General features: G+C 51.8%; 22 non-coding genes across 22 annotated transcripts; 14 read left to right on the forward strand and 8 right to left on the reverse strand.

The window, feature by feature from the left end:
* Positions 1-861: 861 nt before the first annotated feature.
* On the reverse strand, positions 862-944 carry TRNAL-UAA (transfer RNA leucine (anticodon UAA)). The gene has a single exon. It is a non-coding gene; the product is annotated as a tRNA-Leu (tRNA).
* A 243-nt stretch (positions 945-1187) lies between these two features.
* Positions 1188-1259, forward strand: TRNAE-UUC (transfer RNA glutamic acid (anticodon UUC)). The gene has a single exon. It is a non-coding gene; the product is annotated as a tRNA-Glu (tRNA).
* A 618-nt stretch (positions 1260-1877) lies between these two features.
* Positions 1878-1949, forward strand: TRNAE-CUC (transfer RNA glutamic acid (anticodon CUC)). Its single transcript has one exon. It is a non-coding gene; the product is annotated as a tRNA-Glu (tRNA).
* A 1082-nt stretch (positions 1950-3031) lies between these two features.
* Positions 3032-3114, reverse strand: TRNAL-UAA (transfer RNA leucine (anticodon UAA)). Its single transcript has one exon. It is a non-coding gene; the product is annotated as a tRNA-Leu (tRNA).
* Positions 3115-3357: 243 nt separating this feature from the next.
* TRNAE-UUC (transfer RNA glutamic acid (anticodon UUC)) lies at positions 3358-3429 on the forward strand. Its single transcript has one exon. It is a non-coding gene; the product is annotated as a tRNA-Glu (tRNA).
* Positions 3430-4022: 593 nt separating this feature from the next.
* TRNAE-CUC (transfer RNA glutamic acid (anticodon CUC)) lies at positions 4023-4094 on the forward strand. The gene has a single exon. It is a non-coding gene; the product is annotated as a tRNA-Glu (tRNA).
* Positions 4095-5188: 1094 nt separating this feature from the next.
* On the reverse strand, positions 5189-5271 carry TRNAL-UAA (transfer RNA leucine (anticodon UAA)). The gene has a single exon. It is a non-coding gene; the product is annotated as a tRNA-Leu (tRNA).
* A 243-nt stretch (positions 5272-5514) lies between these two features.
* On the forward strand, positions 5515-5586 carry TRNAE-UUC (transfer RNA glutamic acid (anticodon UUC)). Its single transcript has one exon. It is a non-coding gene; the product is annotated as a tRNA-Glu (tRNA).
* A 1801-nt stretch (positions 5587-7387) lies between these two features.
* On the reverse strand, positions 7388-7470 carry TRNAL-UAA (transfer RNA leucine (anticodon UAA)). Its single transcript has one exon. It is a non-coding gene; the product is annotated as a tRNA-Leu (tRNA).
* Positions 7471-7713: 243 nt separating this feature from the next.
* TRNAE-UUC (transfer RNA glutamic acid (anticodon UUC)) lies at positions 7714-7785 on the forward strand. The gene has a single exon. It is a non-coding gene; the product is annotated as a tRNA-Glu (tRNA).
* Positions 7786-8403: 618 nt separating this feature from the next.
* On the forward strand, positions 8404-8475 carry TRNAE-CUC (transfer RNA glutamic acid (anticodon CUC)). Its single transcript has one exon. It is a non-coding gene; the product is annotated as a tRNA-Glu (tRNA).
* Positions 8476-9557: 1082 nt separating this feature from the next.
* TRNAL-UAA (transfer RNA leucine (anticodon UAA)) lies at positions 9558-9640 on the reverse strand. The gene has a single exon. It is a non-coding gene; the product is annotated as a tRNA-Leu (tRNA).
* A 243-nt stretch (positions 9641-9883) lies between these two features.
* Positions 9884-9955, forward strand: TRNAE-UUC (transfer RNA glutamic acid (anticodon UUC)). The gene has a single exon. It is a non-coding gene; the product is annotated as a tRNA-Glu (tRNA).
* Positions 9956-10548: 593 nt separating this feature from the next.
* Positions 10549-10620, forward strand: TRNAE-CUC (transfer RNA glutamic acid (anticodon CUC)). The gene has a single exon. It is a non-coding gene; the product is annotated as a tRNA-Glu (tRNA).
* A 1084-nt stretch (positions 10621-11704) lies between these two features.
* On the reverse strand, positions 11705-11787 carry TRNAL-UAA (transfer RNA leucine (anticodon UAA)). The gene has a single exon. It is a non-coding gene; the product is annotated as a tRNA-Leu (tRNA).
* Positions 11788-12030: 243 nt separating this feature from the next.
* On the forward strand, positions 12031-12102 carry TRNAE-UUC (transfer RNA glutamic acid (anticodon UUC)). Its single transcript has one exon. It is a non-coding gene; the product is annotated as a tRNA-Glu (tRNA).
* A 1801-nt stretch (positions 12103-13903) lies between these two features.
* Positions 13904-13986, reverse strand: TRNAL-UAA (transfer RNA leucine (anticodon UAA)). Its single transcript has one exon. It is a non-coding gene; the product is annotated as a tRNA-Leu (tRNA).
* A 243-nt stretch (positions 13987-14229) lies between these two features.
* TRNAE-UUC (transfer RNA glutamic acid (anticodon UUC)) lies at positions 14230-14301 on the forward strand. Its single transcript has one exon. It is a non-coding gene; the product is annotated as a tRNA-Glu (tRNA).
* A 618-nt stretch (positions 14302-14919) lies between these two features.
* Positions 14920-14991, forward strand: TRNAE-CUC (transfer RNA glutamic acid (anticodon CUC)). The gene has a single exon. It is a non-coding gene; the product is annotated as a tRNA-Glu (tRNA).
* A 1093-nt stretch (positions 14992-16084) lies between these two features.
* Positions 16085-16167, reverse strand: TRNAL-UAA (transfer RNA leucine (anticodon UAA)). The gene has a single exon. It is a non-coding gene; the product is annotated as a tRNA-Leu (tRNA).
* A 243-nt stretch (positions 16168-16410) lies between these two features.
* Positions 16411-16482, forward strand: TRNAE-UUC (transfer RNA glutamic acid (anticodon UUC)). Its single transcript has one exon. It is a non-coding gene; the product is annotated as a tRNA-Glu (tRNA).
* Positions 16483-17100: 618 nt separating this feature from the next.
* On the forward strand, positions 17101-17172 carry TRNAE-CUC (transfer RNA glutamic acid (anticodon CUC)). The gene has a single exon. It is a non-coding gene; the product is annotated as a tRNA-Glu (tRNA).
* Positions 17173-17632: the final 460 nt, after the last annotated feature.

The raw sequence follows: 17632 nt of genomic DNA on the forward strand, positions 1-17632 counted from the left end.
CCCCATGGCGTGTGGCAGGTAGTCCTCCTTTAACTGGGCCGCAGGCTTTGTCTCCAAATGGCGTCCTGGACCCACTGCAACCCACCTGTTTGCTAAAACGGAAGTCTGCCTCTGGGTAAGAAAAAGCTGAGCTGCACGTACGGAAAGCAGCAGAGGCCAGAGGCAGGGAGGGTGTGGCAAGGGCTGCCTGATTTGCATAGTGACCTGTTGCATCTTGGGAATGTACAGGCTTTGGAGCTTAACAGGTACTGCAGGTGTCTGCCTGGCCTGAGAGATGCCTGTCTGGTGCTCCCCTCAGGACACACAGGCCTTCCATTCGAGCATGGAGGGTGAGAGACATGGGTCACCCTCATATACAGGGGTGTGGGCATGGGCAGGATAGGTTGTGGGGGACCCGTCAGGGCATTGCCCGTTCGGAAGGCGAGAGGAGGCGGGGCAGGAAACTCTGCTCAATTTCTTTCCCAGAGGCCTGTGGAGAACCCTTTGCACGTTTGAGCCAGCCGGGCCTGCATCAGCAGATCCTGCTCCACTGGGAAGGGAGAGCCTGTAGGCGTAAATCAAAAAAAGGGGAGAAATCTGCAAATTCTAGCGGCAGACCCATGTTGCCCAGGAAGCAATCAGTTTCTCCTGCTCCCTATAGTGGAAAAAGACATAGGAGGTGTATTTCTCTAGGCAGGGGCTCTGTGTAGATGGCAGTTCATTGCTCTGGGAAGCATCCATGCTGGTAGAAGAGTAGCAGCAGACTCCACACCTGAGGCTTGAATGGGGACCGTTGGGGAGGGGCAGTGGGAGGCCGAGGAGGGCGGAGGAAAATGCTTTTCAAAAGCATCTGCACGTTCCTACAAACCTGCTGAAAACCCATACCAGGAATGGGGCTCGAACCCATGCGGACAAACGTCCATTGGATCTTAAGTCCAACGCCTTAACCACTCGGCCACCCTGGTGAAACCCAAGGATTTACTTTCTTCAACTACCTTTTTATGCTTGCTGCTGTAGCACCAGCTGTCCAGCAAGAGGTGATTGCAGAGTTAAAAGGCTTTTGCAGGAGGTTAAAAGTAATTGCTTATAACAAACACACTGTGTGACACCTAACTTTCTCCCACTCGGACTTTACCGTTAATTTTTATATTGGAGTTAGCTTAGTCACAATAAGGGGGTGAGCAAGGCAGGCACACTAGAGCATCTACTCCCTGGTGGTCTAGTGGCTAGGATTCGGCACTTTCACCGCCGCGGCCCGGGTTCGATTCCCGGTCAGGGAAGATCCCTCTAAAGCATAGATTGCTTAATTTGTCTGTGTATCTTTTTTAAAAGAAGGTCTTTAAAAAGGCGCCCCTCCCAATAGATGAAAGCGGAGGAATGGGGCTTGTTCTCCTGTGCCCCAGGTTGCTTTGCCCCCATTGACCTAAGCCACCTTTGTGCGCACGCAGTCCCCCACCCAGTCAGGTGCTCTATGTTGGCGTGAAGTGCAGTACCAGCTCAACAGAAAGGTAAATTGCTGGAAAACCCTGCTGTGATGCATACATCTACTTTGGAGCACTCTTCTCCTTTGCACTCTTGAATCTCTTAAGCGCAATGTATTCTTCCAGCAAGCTGAATAACGAGATAGGTGAGAGAAGGTGTACCAGCTGTCTGTGCGCCATCAGCAGCCACTAGGTGTCCCTCTTGTGTTTTCCCGGGGATCCTGATTGTGCAGGAATTCATCGGTTCAGTAGCAAGGGGGAGAGGATGGCCTGTGCCTGGAAGTGACAGGCAGTCTGGTGGCATCATGAGGATTAAGTTCCAATTCATATTTGCTGTAGAATAAAATATGTTTTCAGCCCCCATGAGCTTTGTCACTCGGAGAGCAGTGTATGAACTTTTGCTGCACGGCTCTGGGCTCCCTGGTGGTCTAGTGGTTAGGATTCGGCGCTCTCACCGCCGCGGCCCGGGTTCGATTCCCAGTCAGGGAAAAGTCCCTCTTCTGACCTTGAAAGCTTTTCCTTCCCGTAGGTCAGGGCGTCTCAAAATGAAGTTGCTTTTCTGACTCACAATTTGCCTAGCATGACGCAGTATCGCTCAAAATATGATTTTCGCAAGGTTCCTTTAGAGCTGCTTCCCATGGTGGGAGGCAAGGCTCTTGAGCAAGTGAGATCCTGTATTCCGAGGCGCGCTTCCTTTTGTAGGCTTCTGACCCCATGGCCTGTGGCAGGTAGTCCTCCTTTGACTGGGCCGCAGGCTTTGTCTCCAAATGGCGTCCTGGACCCACTGCAACCCACCTGTTTGCTAAAACGGAAGTCTGCCTCTGGGTAAGAAAAAGCTGAGCTGCACGTACGGAAAGCGGCAGAGGCCAGAGGCGGGGAGGGTGTGGCAAGGGCTGCCTGATTTGCATAGTGACCTGTTGCATCTTGGGAATGTACAGGCTTTGGAGCTTAACAGGTACTGCAGGTGTCTGCCTGGCCTGAGAGATGCCTGTCTGGTGCTCCCCTCAGGACACACAGGCCTTCCATTCGAGCATGGAGGGTGAGGGACATGGGTCACCCTCATATACAGGGGTGTGGGCATGGGCAGGATAGGTTGTGGGGGACCCGTCAGGGCATTGCCCGTTCGGAAGGCGAGAGGAGGCGGGGCATGAAACTCTGCTCAATTTCTTTCCCAGAGGCCTGTGGAGAACCCTTTGCACGTTTGAGCCAGCCGGGCCTGCATCAGAAGATCCTGCTCCACTGGGAAGGGAGAGCCTGTAGGCGTAAATCAAAAAAAGGGGAGAAATCTGCAAATTCTAGCGGCAGACCCATGTTGCCCAGGAAGCAATCAGTTTCTCCTGCTCCCTATAGTGGAAAAAGACATAGGAGGTGTATTTCTCTAGGCAGGGGCTCTGTGTAGATGGCACTTCATTGCTCTGGGAAGCATCCATGCTGGTAGAAGAGTAGCAGCAGACTCCACACCTGAGGCTTGAATGGGGACCGTTGGGGAGGGGCAGTGGGAGGCCGAGGAGGGCGGAGGAAAATGCTTTTCAAAAGCATCTGCACGTTCCTACAAACCTGCTGATAACCCATACCAGGAATGGGGCTCGAACCCATGCGGACAAACGTCCATTGGATCTTAAGTCCAACGCCTTAACCACTCAGCCACCCTGGTGAGACCCAAGGATTTACTTTCTTCAACTCCCTTTTTATGCTTGCTGCTGTAGCACCGGCTGTCCAGCAAGAGGTGATTGCAGAGTTAAAAGGCTTTTGCAGGAGGTTAAAAGTAATTGCTTATAACAAACACACTGTGTGACACCTAACTTTCTCCCACTCGGACTTTACAGTTAATTTTTATATTGGAGTTAGCTTAGTCACAATAAGGGGGTGAACAAGGCAGGCACACTAGAGCATCTCCTCCCTGGTGGTCTAGTGGCTAGGATTCGGCGCTTTCACCGCCGCGGCCCGGGTTCGATTCCCGGTCAGGGAAGATCCCTCTAAAGCATAGATTGCTTAATTTGTCTGTGTATCTTTTTTAAAAGAACGTCTTTAAAAAGGCACCCCTCCCAATAGATGAAAGCGGAGGAATAGGGCTTGTTCTCCTGTGCCCCAGGTTGCTTTGCCCCCATTGACCTAAGCCACCTTTGTGCGCACGCAGTCCCCCACCCAGTCAGGTGCTCTATGTTGGCGTGAAGTGCAGTACCAGCTCAACAGAAAGGTAAATTGCTGGAAAACCCTGCTGTGATGCATACATCTACTTTGGAGCACTCTTCTCCTTTGCACTCTTGAATCGCTTAAGCGCAATGTATTCTTCCAGCAAGCTGAATAACGAGATAGGTGAGAGAAGGTGTACCACTAGGTGTCCCTCTTGTGTTTTCCCGGGGATCCTGATTGTGCAGGAATTCATCGGTTCAGTAGCAAGGGGGAGAGGATGGCCTGTGCCTGGAAGTGACAGGCAGTCTGGTGGCATCATGAGGATTAAGTTCCGATTCATATTTGCTGTAGAATAAAATATGTTTTCAGCACCCATGAGCTTTGTCACTCGGAGAGCAGTGTATGAACTTTTGCTGCATGGCTCTGGGCTCCCTGGTGGTCTAGTGGTTAGGATTCGGCGCTCTCACCGCCGCGGCCCGGGTTCGATTCCCGGTCAGGGAAAAGTCCCTCTTCTGACCTTGAAAGCTTTTCCTTCCCGTAGGTCAGGGCTTCTCAAAATGAAGTTGCTTTTCTGACTCACAATGTGCCTAGCATGACGCAGTATCGCTCAAAATATGATTTTCGCAAGGTTCCTTTAGAGCTGCTTCCCACGGTGGGAGGCAAGGCTCTTGAGCAAGTGAGATCCTGTATTCCGAGGCGCGCTTCCTTTTGTAGGCTTCTGACCCCATGGCGTGTGGCAGGTAGTCCTCCTTTGACTGGGCCGCAGGCTTTGTCTCCAAATGGCGTCCTGGACCCACTGCAACCCACCTGTTTGCTAAAACGGAAGTCTGCCTCTGGGTAAGAAAAAGCTGAGCTGCACGTACGGAAAGCGGCAGAGGCCAGAGGCAGGGAGGGTGTGGCAAGGGCTGCCTGATTTGCATAGTGACCTGTTGCATCTTGGGAATGTACAGGCTTTGGAGCTTAACAGGTACTGCAGGTGTCTGCCTGGCCTGAGAGATGCCTGTCTGGTGCTCCCCTCAGGACACACAGGCCTTCCATTCGAGCATGGAGGGTGAGGGACATGGGTCACCCTCATATACAGGGGTGTGGGCATGGGCAGGATAGGTTGTGGGGGACCCGTCAGGGCATTGCCCGTTTGGAAGCCCGTTCGGAAGGCGAGAGGAGGCGGGGCAGGAAACTCTGCTCAATTTCTTTCCCAGAGGCCTGTGGAGAACCCTTTGCACGTTTGAGCCAGCCGGGCCTGCATCAGCAGATCCTGCTCCACTGGGAAGGGAGAGCCTGTAGGCATAAATCAAAAAAAGGGGAGAAATCTGCAAATTCTAGCGGCAGACCCACGTTGCCCAGGAAGCAATCAGTTTCTCCTGCTCCCTATAGTGGAAAAAGACATAGGAGGTGTATTTCTCTAGGCAGGGGCTCGGTGTAGATGGCACTTCATTGCTCTGGGAAGCATCCATGCTGGTAGAAGAGTAGCAGCAGACTCACCACCTGAGGCTTGAATGGGGACCGTTGGGGAGGGGCAGTGGGAGGCCGAGGAGGGCGGAGGAAAATGCTTTTCAAAAGCATCTGCACATTCCTACAAACCTGCTGAAAACCCATACCAGGAATGGGGCTCGAACCCATGCGGACAAACGTCCATTGGATCTTAAGTCCAACGCCTTAACCACTCGGCCACCCTGGTGAGACCCAAGGATTTACTTTCTTCAACTCCCTTTTTATGCTTGCTGCTGTAGCACCGGCTGTCCAGCAAGAGGTGATTGCAGAGTTAAAAGGCTTTTGCAGGAGGTTAAAAGTAATTGCTTATAACAAACACACTGTGTGACACCTAACTTTCTCCCACTCGGACTTTACCGTTAATTTTTATATTGGAGTTAGCTTAGTCACAATAAGGGGGTGAGCAAGGCAGGCACACTAGAGCATCTCCTCCCTGGTGGTCTAGTGGCTAGGATTCGGCGCTTTCACCGCCGCGGCCCGGGTTCGATTCCCGGTCAGGGAAGATCCCTCTAAAGCATAGATTGCTTAATTTGTCTGTGTATCTTTTTCAAAAGAAGTACTTTAAAAAGGCACCCCTTCCAATAGATGAAAGCAGAGGAATGGGGCTTGTTCTCCTGTGCCCCAGGTTGCTTTACCCCCATTGACCTAATCCACCTTCATGCGCACGCAGTCCCCCACCCAGTCAGGTGCTCTATGTTGGTGTGAAGTGCAGTACCAGCTCAACAGAAAGGTAAATTGCTGGAAAACCCTGCTGTGATGCATACATCTACTTTGGAGCACTCTTCTCCTTTGCACTCTTGAATCGCTTAAGGGCAATGTATTCTTCCAGCAAGCTGAATAACGAGATAGGTGAGAGAAGGTGTACCAGCAGTCTGTGCGCCATCAGCAGCCACTAGGTGTCCCTCTTGTGTTTTCCCGGGGATCCTGATTGTGCAGGAATTCATCGGTTCAGTAGCAAGGGGGAGAGGATGGCCTGTGCCTGGAAGTGACAGACAGTCTGGTGGCATCATGAGGATTAAGTTCCGATTCATACTTGCTGTAGAATAAAATATGTTTTCAGCACCCATGAGCTTTGTCACTCGGAGAGCAGTGTATGAACTTTTGCTGCACAGCTCTGGGCTCCCTGGTAGTCTAGTGGGTAGGATTCGGCGCTCTTACCGCCGCGGCCTGGGTTCGATTCCCGGTCAGGGAAAAATCCCTCTTCTGACCTTGAAAGCTTTTCCTTCCCGTAGGTCAGGGCTTCTCAAAATGAAGTTGCTTTTCTGACTCACAATTTGCCTAGCATGACGCAGTATTGCTCAAAATATGATTTTCGCAAGGTTCCTTTAGGGCTGCTTTCCACGGTGGGAGGCAAGGCTCTTGAGCAAGTGCTATCCTGTATTCCGAGGTGTGCTTCCTTTTGTAGGCTTCTGACTCCATGGCATGTGGCAGGTAGTCCTCCTTTGACTGGGCCACAGGCTTTGTCTCCAAATGGCGTCCTGGACCGACTGCAACCCACCTGTTTTCTAAAACGGAAGTCTGCCTCTGGGTAAGAAAAAGCTGAGCTGGATGTACGGAAAGCGGCAGAGGCCAGAGGCAGGGAGGGTGTGGCCAGGGCTGCCTGATTTGCATAGTGACCTGTTGCATCTTGGGAATGTACAGGCTTTGGAGCTTAACAGGTACTGCAGGTGTCTGCCTGGCCTGAGAGATGCCTGTCTGGTGCTCCCCTCAGGACAGACAGTGCCTTCCATTCGAGCATGGAGGGTGAGGGACATGGGTCACCCTCATATACAGGGGTGTGGGCTTGGGCAAGATAGTTTGTGGGGGACCCGTCAGGGCATTGCTAGTTTGGAAGCCCGTTCGGAAGGCGAGAGGAGGCGGGGCAGGCAACTCTGCTCAATGTCTTTCCCAGAGGCCTATGGAGAACCCTTTGCACGTTTGAGCCAGCCGGGCCTGCATCAGCAGATCTTGCTCCAGTGGGAAGGGAGAGCCTGTAGGCGTAAATCAAAAAAAGGGGAGAAATCTGTAAGAGCCGGGTTAACAAATTCTAGCGGCAGACCCATGTTGCCCAGGAAGCAATCAGTTTCTCCTGCTCCCTATAGTGGAAAAAAGACATAGGAGGTGTATTTCTCTTGGCAGGGGCTCTGTGTAGATGGCACTTCATTGCTCTGGGAAGCATCCATGCTGGTAGAAGAGTAGCAGCAGACTCCACACCTGAGGCTTGAATGGGGACCGTTGGGGAGGGGCAGTGGGAGGCCGAGGAGGGCGGAGGAAAATGCTTTTCAAAAGCATCTGCACGTTCCTACAAACCTGCTGAAAACCCATACCAGGAATGGGGCTCGAACCCATGCGGACAAACGTCCATTGGATCTTAAGTCCAACACCTTAACCACTCAGCCACCCTGGTGAGACCCAAGGATTTACTTTCTTCAACTCCCTTTTTATGCTTGCTGCTGTAGCACCGGCTGTCCAGCAAGAGGTGATTGCAGAGTTAAAAGCCTTTTGCAGGAGGTTAAAAGTAATTGCTTATAACAAACACACTGTGTGACACCTAACTTTCTCCCACTCGGACTTTACCGTTAATTTTTATATTGGCGTTAGCTTAGTCACAATAAGGGGGTGAGCAAGGCAGGCACACTAGAGCATCTCCTCCCTGGTGGTCTAGTGGCTCGGATTCGGCGCTTTCACCGCCGCGGCCCGGGTTCGATTCCCGGTCAGGGAAGATCCCTCTAAAGCATAGATTGCTTAATTTGTCTGTGTATCTTTTTTAAAAGAACGTCTTTAAAAAGGCACCCCTCCCAATAGATGAAAGCGGAGGAATGGGGCTTGTTCTCCTGTGCCCCAGGTTGCTTTGCCCCCATTGACCTAAGCCACCTTTGTGCGCACGCAGTCCCCCACCCAGTCAGGTGCTCTATGTTGGCGTGAAGTGCAGTACCAGCTCAACAGAAAGGTAAATTGCTGGAAAACCCTGCTGTGATGCATACATCTACTTTGGAGCACTCTTCTCCTTTGCACTCTTGAATCACTTAAGCGCAATGTATTCTTCCAGCAAGCTGAATAACGAGATAGGTGAGAGAAGGTGTACCAGCTGTCTGTGCGCCATCAGCAGCCACTAGGTGTCCCTCTTGTGTTTTCCCGGGGATCCTGATTGTGTAGGAATTCATCGGTTCAGTAGCAAGGGGGAGAGGATGGCCTGTGCCTGGAAGTGACAGGCAGTCTGGTGGCATCATGAGGATTAAGTTCCGATTCATATTTGCTGTAGAATAAAATATGTTTTCAGCACCCATGAGCTTTGTCACTCGGAGAGCAGTGTATGAACTTTTGCTGCATGGCTCTGGGCTCCCTGGTGGTCTAGTGGTTAGGATTCAGCGCTCTCACCACCGCGGCCCGGGTTCGATTCCCGGTCAGGGAAAAGTCCCTCTTCTGACCTTGAAAGCTTTTCCTTCCCGTAGGTCAGGGCTTCTCAAAATGAAGTTGCTTTTCTGACTCACAATGTGCCTAGCATGACGCAGTATCGCTCAAAATATGATTTTCGCAAGGTTCCTTTAGAGCTTGTTCCCACGGTGGGAGGCAAGGCTCTTGAGCAAGTGAGATCCTGTATTCCGAGGAGCGCTTCCTTTTGTAGGCTTCTGACCCCATGGCGTGTGGCAGGTAGTCCTCCTTTGACTGGGCCGCAGGCTTTGTCTCCAAATGGCGTCCTGGACCCACTGCAACCCACCTGTTTGCTAAAACGGAAGTCTGCCTCTGGGTAAGAAAAAGCTGAGCTGCACGTACGGAAAGCGGCAGAGGCCAGAGGCGGGGAGGGTGTGGCAAGGGCTGCCTGATTTGCATAGTGACCTGTTGCATCTTGGGAATGTACAGGCTTTGGAGCTTAACAGGTACTGCAGGTGTCTGCCTGGCCTGAGAGATGCCTGTCTGGTGCTCCCCTCAGGACACACAGGCCTTCCATTCGAGCATGGAGGGTGAGGGACATGGGTCACCCTCATATACAGGGGTGTGGGCATGGGCAGGATAGGTTGTGGGGGACCCGTCAGGGCATTGCCCGTTCGGAAGGCGAGAGGAGGCGGGGCAGGAAACTCTGCTCAATTTCTTTCCCAGAGGCCTGTGGAGAACCCTTTGCACGTTTGAGCCAGCCGGGCCTGCATCAGAAGATCCTGATCCACTGGGAAGGGAGAGCCTGTAGGCGTAAATCAAAAAAAGGGGAGAAATCTGCAAATTCTAGCGGCAGACCCATGTTGCCCAGGAAGCAATCAGTTTCTCCTGCTCCCTATAGTGGAAAAAGACATAGGAGGTGTATTTCTCTAGGCAGGGGCTCTGTGTAGATGGCACTTCATTGCTCTGGGAAGCATCCATGCTGGTAGAAGAGTAGCAGCAGACTCCACACCTGAGGCTTGAATGGGGACCGTTGGGGAGGGGCAGTGGGAGGCCGAGGAGGGCGGAGGAAAATGCTTTTCAAAAGCATCTGCACGTTCCTACAAACCTGCTGAAAACCCATACCAGGAATGGGGCTCGAACCCATGCGGACAAACGTCCATTGGATCTTAAGTCCAACGCCTTAACCACTCAGCCACCCTGGTGAGACCCAAGGATTTACTTTCTTCAACTCCCTTTTTATGCTTGCTGCTGTAGCACCGGCTGTCCAGCAAGAGGTGATTGCAGAGTTAAAAGGCTTTTGCAGGAGGTTAAAAGTAATTGCTTATAACAAACACACTGTGTGACACCTAACTTTCTCCCACTCGGACTTTACCGTTAATTTTTATATTGGAGTTAGCTTAGTCACAATAAGGGGGTGAACAAGGCAGGCACACTAGAGCATCTCCTCCCTGGTGGTCTAGTGGCTAGGATTCGGCGCTTTCACCGCCGCGGCCCGGGTTCGATTCCCGGTCAGGGAAGATCCCTCTAAAGCATAGATTGCTTAATTTGTCTGTGTATCTTTTTTAAAAGAACGTCTTTAAAAAGGCACCCCTCCCAATAGATGAAAGCGGAGGAATAGGGCTTGTTCTCCTGTGCCCCAGGTTGCTTTGCCCCCATTGACCTAAGCCACCTTTGTGCGCACGCAGTCCCCCACCCAGTCAGGTGCTCTATGTTGGCGTGAAGTGCAGTACCAGCTCAACAGAAAGGTAAATTGCTGGAAAACCCTGCTGTGATGCATACATCTACTTTGGAGCACTCTTCTCCTTTGCACTCTTGAATCGCTTAAGCGCAATGTATTCTTCCAGCAAGCTGAATAACGAGATAGGTGAGAGAAGGTGTACCACTAGGTGTCCCTCTTGTGTTTTCCCGGGGATCCTGATTGTGCAGGAATTCATCGGTTCAGTAGCAAGGGGGAGAGGATGGCCTGTGCCTGGAAGTGACAGGCAGTCTGGTGGCATCATGAGGATTAAGTTCCGATTCATATTTGCTGTAGAATAAAATATGTTTTCAGCACCCATGAGCTTTGTCACTCGGAGAGCAGTGTATGAACTTTTGCTGCATGGCTCTGGGCTCCCTGGTGGTCTAGTGGTTAGGATTTGGCGCTCTCACCGCCGCGGCCCGGGTTCGATTCCCGGTCAGGGAAAAGTCCCTCTTCTGACCTTGAAAGCTTTTCCTTCCCGTAGGTCAGGGCTTCTCAAAATGAAGTTGCTTTTCTGACTCACAATGTGCCTAGCATGACGCAGTATCGCTCAAAATATGATTTTCGCAAGGTTCCTTTAGAGCTGCTTCCCACGGTGGGAGGCAAGGCTCTTGAGCAAGTGAGATCCTGTATTCCGAGGCGCGCTTCCTTTTGTAGGCTTCTGACCCCATGGCGTGTGGCAGGTAGTCCTCCTTTGACTGGGCCGCAGGCTTTGTCTCCAAATGGCGTCCTGGACCCACTGCAACCCACCTGTTTGCTAAAACGGAAGTCTGCCTCTGGGTAAGAAAAAGCTGAGCTGCACGTACGGAAAGCGGCAGAGGCCAGAGGCAGGGAGGGTGTGGCAAGGGCTGCCTGATTTGCATAGTGACCTGTTGCATCTTGGGAATGTACAGGCTTTGGAGCTTAACAGGTACTGCAGGTGTCTGCCTGGCCTGAGAGATGCCTGTCTGGTGCTCCCCTCAGGACACACAGGCCTTCCATTCGAGCATGGAGGGTGAGGGACATGGGTCACCCTCATATACAGGGGTGTGGGCATGGGCAGGATAGGTTGTGGGGGACCCGTCAGGGCATTGCCCGTTTGGAAGCCCGTTCGGAAGGCGAGGCAGGAAACTCTGCTCAATTTCTTTCCCAGAGGCCTGTGGAGAACCCTTTGCACGTTTGAGCCAGCCGGGCCTGCATCAGCAGATCCTGCTCCACTGGGAAGGGAGAGCCTGTAGGCATAAATCAAAAAAAGGGGAGAAATCTGCAAATTCTAGCGGCAGACCCACGTTGCCCAGGAAGCAATCAGTTTCTCCTGCTCCCTATAGTGGAAAAAGACATAGGAGGTGTATTTCTCTAGGCAGGGGCTCGGTGTAGATGGCACTTCATTGCTCTGGGAAGCATCCATGCTGGTAGAAGAGTAGCAGCAGACTCACCACCTGAGGCTTGAATGGGGACCGTTGGGGAGGGGCAGTGGGAGGCCGAGGAGGGCGGAGGAAAATGCTTTTCAAAAGCATCTGCACGTTCCTACAAACCTGCTGAAAACCCATACCAGGAATGGGGCTTGAACCCATGCGGACAAACGTCCATTGGATCTTAAGTCCAACGCCTTAACCACTCGGCCACCCTGGTGAGACCCAAGGATTTACTTTCTTCAACTCCCTTTTTATGCTTGCTGCTGTAGCACCGGCTGTCCAGCAAGAGGTGATTGCAGAGTTAAAAGGCTTTTGCAGGAGGTTAAAAGTAATTGCTTATAACAAACACACTGTGTGACACCTAACTTTCTCCCACTCGGACTTTACCGTTAATTTTTATATTGGAGTTAGCTTAGTCACAATAAGGGGGTGAGCAAGGCAGGCACACTAGAGCATCTCCTCCCTGGTGGTCTAGTGGCTAGGATTCGGCGCTTTCACCGCCGCGGCCCGGGTTCGATTCCCGGTCAGGGAAGATCCCTCTAAAGCATAGATTGCTTAATTTGTCTGTGTATCTTTTTTAAAAGAAGTACTTTAAAAAGGCACCCCTTCCAATAGATGAAAGCAGAGGAATGGGGCTTGTTCTCCTGTGCCCCAGGTTGCTTTACCCCCATTGACCTAATCCACCTTCATGCGCACGCAGTCCACCACCCAGTCAGGTGCTCTATGTTGGTGTGAAGTGCAGTACCAGCTCAACAGAAAGGTAAATTGCTGGAAAACCCTGCTGTGATGCATACATCTACTTTGGAGCACTCTTCTCCTTTGCACTCTTGAATCGCTTAAGGGCAATGTATTCTTCCAGCAAGCTGAATAACGAGATAGGTGAGAGAAGGTGTACCAGCAGTCTGTGCGCCATCAGCAGCCACTAGGTGTCCCTCTTGTGTTTTCCCGGGGATCCTGATTGTGCAGGAATTCATCGGTTCAGTAGCAAGGGGGAGAGGATGGCCTGTGCCTGGAAGTGACAGACAGTCTGGTGGCATCATGAGGATTAAGTTCCGATTCATACTTGCTGTAGAATAAAATATGTTTTCAGCACCCATGAGCTTTGTCACTCGGAGAGCAGTGTATGAACTTTTGCTGCACAGCTCTGGGCTCCCTGGTAGTCTAGTGGGTAGGATTCGGTGCTCTTACCGCCGCGGCCTGGGTTCGATTCCCGGTCAGGGAAAAATCCCTCTTCTGACCTTGAAAGCTTTTCCTTCCCGTAGGTCAGGGCTTCTCAAAATAAAGTTGCTTTTCTGACTCACAATTTGCCTAGCATGACGCAGTATTGCTCAAAATATGATTTTCGCAAGGTTCCTTTAGGGCTGCTTTCCACGGTGGGAGGCAAGGCTCTTGAGCAAGTGCTATCCTGTATTCCGAGGTGTGCTTCCTTTTGTAGGCTTCTGACTCCATGGCATGTGGCAGGTAGTCCTCCTTTGACTGGGCCACAGGCTTTGTCTCCAAATGGCGTCCTGGACCGACTGCAACCCACCTGTTTTCTAAAACGGAAGTCTGCCTCTGGGTAAGAAAAAGCTGAGCTGGATGTACGGAAAGCGGCAGAGGCCAGAGGCAGGGAGGGTGTGGCCAGGGCTGCCTGATTTGCATAGTGACCTGTTGCATCTTGGGAATGTACAGGCTTTGGAGCTTAACAGGTACTGCAGGTGTCTGCCTGGCCTGAGAGATGCCTGTCTGGTGCTCCCCTCAGGACAGACAGTGCCTTCCATTCGAGCATGGAGGGTGAGGGACATGGGTCACCCTCATATACAGGGGTGTGGGCTTGGGCAAGATAGTTTGTGGGGGACCCGTCAGGGCATTGCTAGTTTGGAAGCCCGTTCGGAAGGCGAGAGGAGGCGGGGCAGGCAACTCTGCTCAATGTCTTTCCCAGAGGCCTATGGAGAACCCTTTGCACGTTTGAGCCAGCCGGGCCTGCATCAGCAGATCTTGCTCCAGTGGGAAGGGAGAGCCTGTAGGCGTAAATCAAAAAAAGGGGAGAAATCTGTAAGAGCCGGGTTAACAAATTCTAGCGGCAGACCCATGTTGCCCAGGAAGCAATCAGTTTCTCCTGCTCCCTATAGTGGAAAAAAGACATAGGAGGTGTATTTCTCTTGGCAGGGGCTCTGTGTAGATGGCACTTCATTGCTCTGGGAAGCATCCATGCTGGTAGAAGAGTAGCAGCAGACTCCACACCTGAGGCTTGAATGGGGACCGTTGGGGAGGGGCAGTGGGAGGCCGAGGAGGGCGGAGGAAAATGCTTTTCAAAAGCATCTGCACGTTCCTACAAACCTGCTGAAAACCCATACCAGGAATGGGGCTCGAACCCATGCGGACAAACGTCCATTGGATCTTAAGTCCAACACCTTAACCACTCAGCCACCCTGGTGAGACCCAAGGATTTACTTTCTTCAACTCCCTTTTTATGCTTGCTGCTGTAGCACCGGCTGTCCAGCAAGAGGTGATTGCAGAGTTAAAAGCCTTTTGCAGGAGGTTAAAAGTAATTGCTTATAACAAACACACTGTGTGACACCTAACTTTCTCCCACTCGGACTTTACCGTTAATTTTTATATTGGCGTTAGCTTAGTCACAATAAGGGGGTGAGCAAGGCAGGCACACTAGAGCATCTCCTCCCTGGTGGTCTAGTGGCTCGGATTCGGCGCTTTCACCGCCGCGGCCCGGGTTCGATTCCCGGTCAGGGAAGATCCCTCTAAAGCATAGATTGCTTAATTTGTCTGTGTATCTTTTTTAAAAGAACGTCTTTAAAAAGGCACCCCTCCCAATAGATGAAAGCGGAGGAATGGGGCTTGTTCTCCTGTGCCCCAGGTTGCTTTGCCCCCATTGACCTAAGCCACCTTTGTGCGCACGCAGTCCCCCACCCAGTCAGGTGCTCTATGTTGGCGTGAAGTGCAGTACCAGCTCAACAGAAAGGTAAATTGCTGGAAAACCCTGCTGTGATGCATACATCTACTTTGGAGCACTCTTCTCCTTTGCACTCTTGAATCACTTAAGCGCAATGTATTCTTCCAGCAAGCTGAATAACGAGATAGGTGAGAGAAGGTGTACCAGCTGTCTGTGCGCCATCAGCAGCCACTAGGTGTCCCTCTTGTGTTTTCCCGGGGATCCTGATTGTGCAGGAATTCATCGGTTCAGTAGCAAGGGGGAGAGGATGGCCTGTGCCTGGAAGTGACAGGCAGTCTGGTGGCATCATGAGGATTAAGTTCCGATTCATATTTGCTGTAGAATAAAATATGTTTTCAGCACCCATGAGCTTTGTCACTCGGAGAGCAGTGTATGAACTTTTGCTGCATGGCTCTGGGCTCCCTGGTGGTCTAGTGGTTAGGATTCAGCGCTCTCACCACCGCGGCCCGGGTTCGATTCCCGGTCAGGGAAAAGTCCCTCTTCTGACCTTGAAAGCTTTTCCTTCCCGTAGGTCAGGGCTTCTCAAAATGAAGTTGCTTTTCTGACTCACAATGTGCCTAGCATGACGCAGTATCGCTCAAAATATGATTTTCGCAAGGTTCCTTTAGAGCTTGTTCCCACGGTGGGAGGCAAGGCTCTTGAGCAAGTGAGATCCTGTATTCCGAGGAGCGCTTCCTTTTGTAGGCTTCTGACCCCATGGCGTGTGGCAGGTAGTCCTCCTTTGACTGGGCCGCAGGCTTTGTCTCCAAATGGCGTCCTGGACCCACTGCAACCCACCTGTTTGCTAAAACGGAAGTCTGCCTCTGGGTAAGAAAAAGCTGAGCTGCACGTACGGAAAGCGGCAGAGGCCAGAGGCGGGGAGGGTGTGGCAAGGGCTGCCTGATTTGCATAGTGACCTGTTGCATCTTGGGAATGTACAGGCTTTGGAGCTTAACAGGTACTGCAGGTGTCTGCCTGGCCTGAGAGATGCCTGTCTGGTGCTCCCGTCAGGACACACAGGCCTTCCATTCGAGCATGGAGGGTGAGGGACATGGGTCACCCTCATATACAGGGGTGTGGGCATGGGCAGGATAGGTTGTGGGGGACCCGTCAGGGCATTGCCCGTTCGGAAGCCCGTTCGGAAGGCGAGAGGAGGCGGGCAGGAAACTCTGCTCAATTTCTTTCCCAGAGGCCTGTGGAGAACCCTTTGCACGTTTGAGCCAGCCGGGCCTGCATCAGCAGATCCTGCTCCACTGAGAAGGGAGAGCCTGTAGGCGTAAATCAAAAAAAGGGGAGAAATCTGCAAATTCTAGCGGCAGACCCATGTTGCCCAGGAAGCAATCAGTTTCTCCTGCTCCCTATAGTGGAAAAAGACATAGGAGGTGTATTTCTCTAGGCAGGGGCTCTGTGTAGATGGCACTTCATTGCTCTGGGAAGCATCCATGCTGGTAGAAGAGTAGCAGCAGACTCCACACCTGAGGCTTGAATGGGGACCGTTGGGGAGGGGCAGTGGGAGGCCGAGGAGGGCGGAGGAAAATGCTTTTCAAAAGCATCGGCACGTTCCTACAAACCTGCTGAAAACCCATTCCAGGAATGGGGCTCGAACCCATGCAGACAAACGGCCATTGGATCTTAAGTCCAACGCCTTAACCACTCAGCCACCCTGGTGAGACCCAAGGATTTACTTTCTTCAACTCCCTTTTTATGCTTGCTGCTGTAGCACCGGCTGTCCAGCAAGAGGTGATTGCAGAGTTAAAAGGCTTTTGCAGGAGGTTAAAAGTAATTGCTTATAACAAACACACTGTGTGACACCTAACTTTCTCCCACTCGGACTTTACCGTTAATTTTTATATTGGAGTTAGCTTAGTCACAATAAGGGGGTGAGCAAGGCAGGCACACTAGAGCATCTCCTCCCTGGTGGTCTAGTGGCTAGGATTCGGCGCTTTCACCGCCGCGGCCCGGGTTCGATTCCCGGTCAGGGAAGATCCCTCTAAAGCATAGATTGCTTAATTTGTCTGTGTATCATTTTTAAAAGAAGGTCTTTAAAAAGGCACCCCTCCCAATAGATGAAAGCGGAGGAATGGGGCTTGTTCTCCTGTGCCCCAGGTTGCTTTGCCCCCATTGACCTAAGCCACCTTTGTGCGCACGCAGTCCCCCACCCAGTCAGGTGCTCTATGTTGGCGTGAAGTGCAGTACCAGCTCAACAGAAAGGTAAATTGCTGGAAAACCCTGCTGTGATGCATACATCTACTTTGGAGCACTCTTCTCCTGTGCACTCTTGAATCGCTTAAGCGCAATGTATTCTTCCAGCAAGCTGAATAACGAGATAGGTGAGAGAAGGTGTACCAGCTGTCTGTGCGCCATCAGCAGCCACTAGGTGTCCCTCTTGTGTTTTCCCGGGTATCCTGATTGTGCAGGAATTCATCGGTTCAGTAGCAAGGGGGAGAGGATGGCCTGTGCCTGGATGTGACAGACAGTCTGGTGGCATCATGAGGATTAAGTTCCGATTCATATTTGCAGTAGAATAAAATATGTTTTCAGCACCCATGAGCTTTGTCACTCGGAGAGCAGTGTATGAACTTTTGCTGCACAGCTCTGGGCTCCCTGGTGGTCTAATGGTTAGGATTCGGCGCTCTCACCGCCGCGGCCCGGGTTCGATTCTCGGTCAGGGAAAAGTCCCTCTTCTGGCCTTGAAAGATTTTCCTTCCCGTAGGTCAGGGCTTCTCAAAATGAAGTTGCTTTTCTGACTCACAATTTGCCTAGCATGACTCAGTATTGCTCAAAATATGATTTTCGCAAGGTTCCTTTAGAGCTGCTTTCCACGGTGGGAGGCAAGGTTCTTGAGCAAGTGAGATCCTGTATTCCGAGGTGTGCTTCCTTTTGTAGGCTTCTGAACCCATGGCATGTGGCAGGTAGTCCTCCTTTGACTGGGCCACAGGCTTTGTCTCCAAATGGCGTCCTGGACCGACTGCAACCCACCTGTTTGCTAAAACGGAAGTCTGCCTCTGGGTAAGAAAAAGCTGAGCTGCACGTACGGAAAGCGGCAGAGGCCAGAGGCAGGGAGGGTGTGGCAAGGGCTGCCTGATTTGCATAGTGACCTGTTGCATCTTGGGAATGTACAGGCTTTGGAGCT

The sequence above is a fragment of the Lissotriton vulgaris genome, chromosome 4_1, assembly GCF_964263255.1.
Source record: "Lissotriton vulgaris chromosome 4_1, aLisVul1.2, whole genome shotgun sequence".
NCBI lineage: Eukaryota > Metazoa > Chordata > Amphibia > Caudata > Salamandridae > Lissotriton > Lissotriton vulgaris.